We start from the raw sequence: 7,513 nt of genomic DNA on the forward strand, positions 1-7,513 counted from the left end.
TCTAGCCGAGACATGAGAACAAGGGTAATAAAAATAAAGGTAACAAAAACAAGGTAACCCTTTATTGCGGGTCAAGGCCCACACAGAAGTGGCAAGAAATGAGCGGGCAGACGAACTCGTCAAGAATGCGGCTCTCAAAAATAAAAGAGCTCCTGCCTATGACAAGTTCCTCCTATCCAACGCCAAACTAACCATTCGGAGACGAAGCTTACAGCAATGGCAGAGGCAGTACTCCCAGTTCGCAACCGGTTCAACTACGAAGATTTTTTTCTGAGACATAACTCGAACGCATCAACAATTGTATCAACGGGTACAGACAGACAGACAGATTTAAAATAGCGGAAACCCCATTTTGTGTCTGCGATGACCAAACGGAAGAAACTGTAATCCACATTATAGAAAAATATCCCAGATTTGCACCTCACCGTTTGTGTGGGTTGAAAAACGAACAAGTCATTAGTTTTAAAAGGCATCAAAATCCTTGGTCCTTGTTTTTAAGCAAGATCATAAACTATTCGTGATTTCTGAAGAGCTCAGTTAATACATGGATTGGATTCATCCCGAGATCGTATTTAGTCCTGGATTATGTCGTTAAAGGAGCTATTTACAAAGTGTCCCAGCTCCAGCCCGGCGAAGATTGCTAATAATCCGCTTTCTTCGTGGATTATTTAAAAAAATGGCTGATAAAAATAGAATTCACGCCCACTTCGGCAACCAGGAACTATAACGATGGCAGATTCTATGACCTTCATAAATGTTTGTCATAATCCTATTACACCATTGGCTTCTAACAGTAAAAGGTAGAGCCGTGCCACACAAGATTGCTAGATAGAGCATTTATAGTTATTACAATTACAATAATGTGGCCAAAGTCAAAATAATAATATACGAGTACCATTACGATCCAATTTAACTCTACAAATGTCACGGCTTTGACTCTTTGTACGCCTGTGTAAGGAGGAAAGATTTACACTGCACTGATTAGTTAGAAATTAGGATTGACAATCCAATGACATCAATGATGATAAAAACATTATTGTAATGTAAAAATGACGGGTGTTTGATTTCTAACCACGGAAAATTAATTATTACATGGCGCCCAAACAGGGACCTGAACCATGGACCCTTGGAAGTTAAACAACTTCATGAGGCAATAAAGAATCATTTTATCAGCTCAGCCCTCATAAAATATGAGTAGAGTTTGACGGACGAAGCGTAGCTGTCTCCTCTCCTTCAATTACTCAACAACTACGGACCCTCAACGTTGGAACTACGCAGCTCATCTCGACAGGTCGAGTAGGCCACGACCCGACTTGACTGGCGCAGACCGTTTACGGAAATTCCGAAGAACTCCAGGTGAAAGAAGACACTAAAGTAAGTGACCAGCTTTATTTTCCCTCGGAGCTCTATTCTTTCAAGAATTTATCGGAATAACGAACCATAAAAAAATAAAACTGTTGAGATTCGCGTTTCCCAATAGTAAGGAAACACGCTGAGAAACCACGTTGAGAAAATAACAAAATAATGAGGTACATAAGAAAAAATTGTTCTCAAAAACCCTTCCTTCCTTACCAAATCTTAATAATCATACCATATGTCATCATACATACATTGATTATTATATAAAAAAAGCTACGCGTAGGCCTAACAAAATAAAATTGCAAATTTTATATATTTAATGAAAAAGGGGTGTATATCGGAAAACGATTACACAATATTATTATTTGATTTGATTTCACTTTGATTTGTTTTGTGTGACTTTCCGTAATTGCACTCTCCTGTGGCCCGGCGGAAGACCAGTGCTGGTTTTCAACCAGCGATATGCAGAGCCGGGACCTTTTTATAGCGGCAACATTTCCTATTGTTATTTTTACTTATTATGTGTCATTGCTGTTATAAATAAATTATTTTCTTTCTTTCTTTCTTTCAATAATAATCATTAAATTTTATCACTTTCGATTTTCAAAAAAAGGCCAGAACTTTATTATTTTAAATACTTCGGATAAAAATTTCGAGTATATGCTGAAACAAGAACAAACAGGTTCTGCAAAAAAAAATAAGCAGAATGAAAATGAAATTAGAAGATTGCGCTTGAAAGTGAAAAGTTACAAATTACGTTTACAGCAAGTTCAGAAGAATCAACGGAGTAACTTCGAAAATTGACGCAGAACAGAACATGTCGGAATCTGCGAAACTATTTACCCGGATACAATTTCAGGGTGGGCAAAAAAAGAACAAAGATCATAGATTCACTTTAGAGGAAAAAAATTTATCACTTTTCGATTTTCAAAAAAAGCCCGAAAATGACAAATTACATCTTCGGCAAGTTCAGATAAATCATCGGGGTGGGTAACTTCGAAAAATTGACGCAGAACATGTCAGAATCTGCGAAACTATTTACCCGGAAACAAATTCAGGAAGGGCAAAAGAAGAAAAAAGATCATAGATTCACATTAGAGGAAGAAATTTTATCACTTTCGATTTTCAAAAAAAGGCCTGAAAGCGTTATAAACTTTATTACTTTAAATATTTCGGATAAAACTTTCGAGTATATGCTGAAACGAGAACAAACAGGTTCTGCAAAAAAAGTAAGCAGAATGAAAATGAAATTAGAAGATTGCGCTTGAAAGTGAAAAGTTACAAATTACGTTTACCGCAAGTTCAGAAGAATCAACGGAGTAACTTTGAAAATTGACGCAGAACATGTCGGAATCTGCGAAACTATTTACCCGGATACAATTTCAGGGTGGGCAAAAGAAGAACAAAGATCATAGATTCACATTAGATGAAGAAATTTATTTAATATTTTGTATAAGGCCGAAAGCGTTATACCAGGGTCATGCCAAAAGAAATTAGATACTCCATGCTCGTTTGATTGATACTGGCCAGTTATACACCACCGTGAAGGCTGATTAAATGGCTATAAATTTAAAAATGGAATACTCCGGAAATCTGCGTCATATTTTTTTAAATATTATTTTTCTGATTGATTCTGGCGGGAATTTGCGGTTACAATGGAACTTAGTCGACGTGATTTTCGAGTTATGATTTATTATGACTTTAAAAAAGGTTTAAAGCCCCAAGAATGTTTTGAACTTTTAGCCACGACTTTTGGTGAGTCTGCTTGTTCTCTTGCAACTGTCTTTAATTGGTTTGTTGAATTTAAAAGAGGGCGGGAAAGCTTTGAAGATGAGGCGAAGTCGGGGCGACCGCCAACCGCAGTTACTCAAGAAAATGTGCAAGCCGTGGAAAAAAATGTCCGTGAGAATCGCCGAATTAGATACGTAGAGCTTGAGCGTGATCTAGGCATTGGATCAGCAGCACTGCAAACCATAATTCATGGACAACTGTCCCTCCATAAGCGTTGTTCGAGATGGGTGCCGCATAAACTCAACAATTTGCAGAAAGAAAGTGTAAATTGTAAATGAAATTAGAAGATTGAGCTTGGAAATGAAAAGTTACAAATTACGTTTACGGCAAGTTCAGAAGAATCAACGGAGTAACTTCGAAAATTGACGCAGAACATGTCGGAATCTGTGAAACTATTTACACGGATACAATTTCGGGAAGGATAAATGAAGAACAAAGGTCGTAGATTCACATAAGAGGAAGAAGTTTTATCACTTTCGATTTTCAAAAAAGCCCGAAAGCGTTATATTATAAACTTTATTATTAAAAAATACATTATCATAAATCATCGGAATAACTTCGAAAAATTGACGCAGAACATGTCGGAATCTGCGAAACTATTTACACGGATACAATTTCGGGAAGGATAAATGAAGAACAAAGATCATAGATTCACATTAGAGGAAGAAATTTTATCACTTTCGATTTTCAAAAAGAGCCCGAAAGCGTTATAAACTTTATTATTTTAAATATTTCCCCTTCGACCCCCTTCGGGGCCGTGGAGAGCGCGCGTCTGTGCGAATGTGTTCATTTCGATCGATTTGTTCGTAGCTTCCCTAATGCTATATATATATATACTGTGCTTATGTTGCCCTTCTACGGATAAAGGGCTACACGATACACGACATAAAATTACCTCAAAATTTTGACCGGAAGTGAAGGTTTCTCTTAAACTTTCGGCTAATTTTAGGTGCGATAGTCTTTTGATTCTCGCTCAGCACAACTTTTTCTACCGTGTGCCATCATCTTATCATGATGTCATATTACGTAGGCAATTTGAGACTATAACGTCGAATTGAGGTTTAAATGACCGACTGGAAGCATACGGTATGTTGTTTGTTCCAGCGACATCACGTTTAAAGTTAAACGTTAACGGTGCAACGTGGTATCATAAAGCTATTGAACCAACGCAACGAGGTCACACCGTGTGTTTTTTATTAATTATAACTGTATATACGACGGAATAAACGGTGTTATTATTATGATTACTGTACGGAGTTTGATTGTTAAAGTACTTATTTGATATGTTGTTTGATCAATTAATTGCAGAACAACTTAAGTGTAGTTTTAGACACAATATAGGTATGGTATCCCCATTAGACTCGGGTGGTTATTGTAAAGGTTTGCAGTCTTAAGTCATAATGAACTGATATAGTTGAGTGAGGCATGCCTTAATCTTAATATTTTATATTTTTACGCATTCCAGAAGTTTGTTAATGTGGCATTGTATTTATAAATAAATCTGACATCTTTATTTTGTAGATATTATAGTTGCTACTAGGCGTTACCGGCGAGTCCGTCCGCGTAGAATTCGATTAACGCTATCCCGCGAGAACCATGCAATTTTCCGGGATAAAAACTATCCTATATCCTTCCCAAGGACTCAAACTATCTGTATACCGAATTTCATCTAAATCCGTTCAGCGGCTTAGACGTGATGAAGTAACAAACAAGCAAACAGACTTACAAACTTACGCATTTATAATATAAGTGGGATTGAGGACATCTAGTACTGATCTTATCATGTCTTTTAATTAAACGTTTTAACAATTGATTAAATGTTGTTTTTTTTTTACTTACCTGAAATTCGCAATTAGTATGCAAAAACTTTTGGCTTTGGATACTTGTACATTCAGTATCAATTAGTTTTAGAATTTAATGAAAAACAGCACAAACAAACCAATACTCTAAAGCACACATTAATTTGTATTAATTTTTGACCAGGTCAGAACTGAAATACAATACCAAACCAAGATTATGAAATTATATTCTTTTAGCAGAAATCCATTAAGTCGTAATTTTGTCAAATTATAAAATCAATAACTCAATACACAATACACACAGAAGTGTAACAACACATTATTTAAAATTACAATCAATAGTGAACATGATTTGGCATTCAATATTAACATGCAGGCTAATGGAAAGCCCTGGGTGTAGAAAAAAAGCCTCTACAAGTAGTCATGGAAGTCATTGACAGTGGACCATAGAAAAAGTGTTTTCGTTACAATCTTCAGTGACTTGAAAGGAAGACATAAACATACCATATTGGTATACCATTTGCAGGTAAAAAATTGCAGTTCAATTAGAAACCAAAGAAACTGTAGATGACCAAGTAAAAGACCAACATCATGGACCTCGCCTCTGAAGACGGTTTACCAGAGATGTGCAGGTGAATCAACTGCGCTCTGCATGGAACTGGTGTCTTTTGCAGCAGTTGAGTTAATTTTGCAGGAATTTTAAATTTTACATTCATCTCCAGTTATTGGAACTAGGCAGGCTTTTTGTTTGTACCTTGTTCAACAGCATCAACTTTCAGTAAAGTTTATTCATGCATAAGGTGCTTTTTGTAATAAAATTTACTGCATTTTAACTATTAGTGGGTATATTCCATAAAAGAGATCTCTCCAGGCAGTTGTATAACCAGGGACAGAAGTCCGAAGCAGTGCCTGATTTAGACTTCTGACCGCCTTAGGCTAACTTTGACTATGCAGCAGACTATGATTTTTAGCCTGTGGGTAGATCAGGCCCTGGTCCAAAGGAAGACGTTTGGAAACTGTTATGCATCCGATTTGAGAAACTTTGATAATGCAATACAGGATGTAACAGTTATTTGATGACTACATGGCATTGGGAGTCACTGATTTCATTTACAGTATAAGTTAATTGACTTTTAATAATGGAACTGAAGATTCTTCAAGCTTTAGCAATCAGCCCAAAGATATAATGGCTCGTAATGGCCACACATAAGCTTCTAGTACAGTTGAGATTTCTTCAAGTAGTGTGCAATTTCATTTCAGTCTCATTTCAACTCTTTAAAATGGCTAAATGTTCAAATGTTTCATTTTCCTGCCTTTTTGACGTGTACCAGCATGTTTTAAATCAGTTGTGGCGCAATCTGAAATAAACAAAAGCATTAACACAAGCCTTGCTAAGCTTACTTTGGGACTAGGTTAATTGGTGTGAATTGTTCTGTGATATTTATATTTATTTATTTATTATATATAACATTTAGAATGCCAATTACATTGACATCCATCTACCTTACATATTTTAGATGTCGATGGCTAATTATCAGGCAGTCACATAGTCTTTTCTTTACCACGACAAATGACCACTAAAATATCTTGATAGCTTTAATCGTTCATAACCTCAAACAGACCTTAATTAGGTTATTCATTATAAATACTCACCGAATATATGCGCGGACTCCGCAAATCAGCCATTAATACAGCAGAGAATGCTCAAGAGCCAACATCGACGCCATGTAGTTTTATAACAACAAGAGAATCATTGGTCACCGCATTGGGTTTTGTTCTCGTTTCTCGCTTTATTGACCACGACATGATCATTATACTGTTGTAGCTCGCCTTTTCAAGTTTTCATCAACACAACAGCTCAACGAAGTAATTGCAACCATTGGAGTCTAAGTAAAGAGCAGGTAGTCTAGCTAGTCGTCTTTGATCTCGTCCAAAACGGGTGGGGTGGGGTGGGGTGACACTCTTTCCCGGCCCGGATAATACCGACATGGAAATACCGACCCCGTTTTTCGTGTACACGCCCATAGAAACCGCTGGGCTACTACGAAGTTTGTATCGTACCGTCCCTCTCGCTCTCGTATTAAATAGTATAAGTGTCAAGAGGGACCGGACGACACGAACTTCGAGTTTCGTACGGTATTCCCAACTTCGGTAATATCCGAGCCGGGAAAGAGTGTCACCCATCAAAAGTCAAAACCGACATGACGGGACTTAATGACGGGGTTAATGTACATCCATGATAAAGCTCGGCCAATTTTGTAAGCCCTGATAATTAGTTCGTGGACATGTCACTCGAAACACGGGTCGAGCTTTATCAGGCTACTAAGAAACTCGCAACGTAATCGAAGTTCGTATATCACCGTCCCTTTCACTCGCGTGTTAAATGACATAAGCGTCAGCGGGACGGCAACATACGAAATTCGAGTTTTGCACTTCGTGGTATAACGCCAGACGAGTGAAAGGGACGGTGCGATACGAACTTCGATTTGAGAGTTTCAGTAGCCCCTCTGTACTGATAATGTGCATGTGGAAGGTGCTGCAGGGCTACTACGAACCTTGAAGTT

The 7,513-nt window shown here is 37.4% G+C and overlaps 1 long non-coding RNA gene across 1 annotated transcript; it reads right to left on the reverse strand.

Moving 5' to 3' along the window:
* Window positions 1–1,727: 1,727 nt before the first annotated feature.
* Window positions 1,728–7,024, reverse strand: LOC141441604 (uncharacterized). Its single transcript, XR_012452820.1, has 3 exons — window positions 6,603–7,024; window positions 1,837–6,307; window positions 1,728–1,773 (listed from the first exon to the last, which is right to left on the reverse strand). It is a non-coding gene; the product is annotated as an uncharacterized lncRNA (long non-coding RNA).
* Between the last annotated feature and the right edge of the window lie 489 nt (window positions 7,025–7,513).

Source organism: Choristoneura fumiferana, chromosome 24 (genome assembly GCF_025370935.1).
Source record: "Choristoneura fumiferana chromosome 24, NRCan_CFum_1, whole genome shotgun sequence".
NCBI classification, from domain to species: domain Eukaryota; kingdom Metazoa; phylum Arthropoda; class Insecta; order Lepidoptera; family Tortricidae; genus Choristoneura; species Choristoneura fumiferana.